This window comes from Suricata suricatta, unplaced genomic scaffold (genome assembly GCF_006229205.1).
Source record: "Suricata suricatta isolate VVHF042 unplaced genomic scaffold, meerkat_22Aug2017_6uvM2_HiC HiC_scaffold_10954, whole genome shotgun sequence".
In the NCBI taxonomy this organism is placed as follows: Eukaryota; Metazoa; Chordata; class Mammalia; order Carnivora; family Herpestidae; genus Suricata; species Suricata suricatta.
Window position 1 is genome coordinate 1 of NW_021854840.1, and position 1065 is coordinate 1065.

At 41.0% G+C, this 1065-nt stretch overlaps 1 pseudogene; it reads right to left on the reverse strand.

Moving 5' to 3' along the window:
* Nucleotides 1-407: 407 nt before the first annotated feature.
* Nucleotides 408-1054, reverse strand: LOC115284584 (annotated as a pseudogene).
* Nucleotides 1055-1065: the final 11 nt, after the last annotated feature.

Consider the following 1065-nt stretch of genomic DNA (forward strand, 5'->3'; position numbering starts at 1 on the left):
TAGGACAAACCCTATAAAATTCATTTTGGTTTTCTCAAACTAATGGAAGATCCTTTTGAAACTCAATATCTTCAGTTATCAATATTACTGCATTATGGAGCTAGTGCAATCCTGCATAGCCTTAGTCAAAATGACAAGGCACAATAAAAAAATTAAAGTAGTATATGAACAAGAGAAGTCATTGAATATAATTTAAGGCCTTGAAGTGAATTAGGGTATAATCAGTCTAATTTAAAGCTGAAGAACAAACCATAAATTATCTACCTGAATTGCAAGCAATATGCTTTTTCAGCTTCTGTTTGTGGACAAGACAACAGAAACAACTCTTGCTTATGGTTTGTACTGAGAATCCTTCTGGACCTGGAGGAGTAAAAGTCAACTCCATTTTTCTACAGTCATGGAAGATTTCAGGACTGTTTTATCTGTTTGCGCCGAATGCCAAACTGTGGACACTGTGTGGATGCCAGGGCTCGGAAGGCTTCTGCAACGAAATGAGGGTGAGGCTGAATCATGGACTTCCGCCCTGGTGTTTCCATTATGTCCGCTGCTTGGTTGCTGTTCCAGTTTTTCCCATCTTTACGCCCAGGTTGCCGAAGCACACTGCACCTATTAATCAAGTCTACGGCTTGTGCTTTCAACTGTTCTGCGCTGTGCAAATCTGCAAGGACAAGGGTATCAGCCACATTTTCTACCGAGAGGTTCCTGCACAAAGCTCCTTCACACGTGACCTTCAGCCGGTCCCGTGCACATTTGTCTGCAGCTGCCAACAAGTTGTCAGCCATTTTATCAAGGTTTGGTGCCTTCCCTGTGGAAATGAATCTCATCATTTCTTTAAAAACCTCAGGGTCTAGATCATTTATTTCCACTCGATTCTTTTTGCTTTCTTCCATTTCATGTTCAAACATTGCCTTAAAAACTGGGGATCGAGCTGCAAGTACGGATTTATGAGCTTTAAATTCTTGTCCTCTCACAAACTGCAGTCTGTAAATCTTGTGTTTTCCCAGAGATTACCTAAATCTTCTGCCAGTCGACATTCAGGCACCTTCAAAGTACTTGTATTAGCAT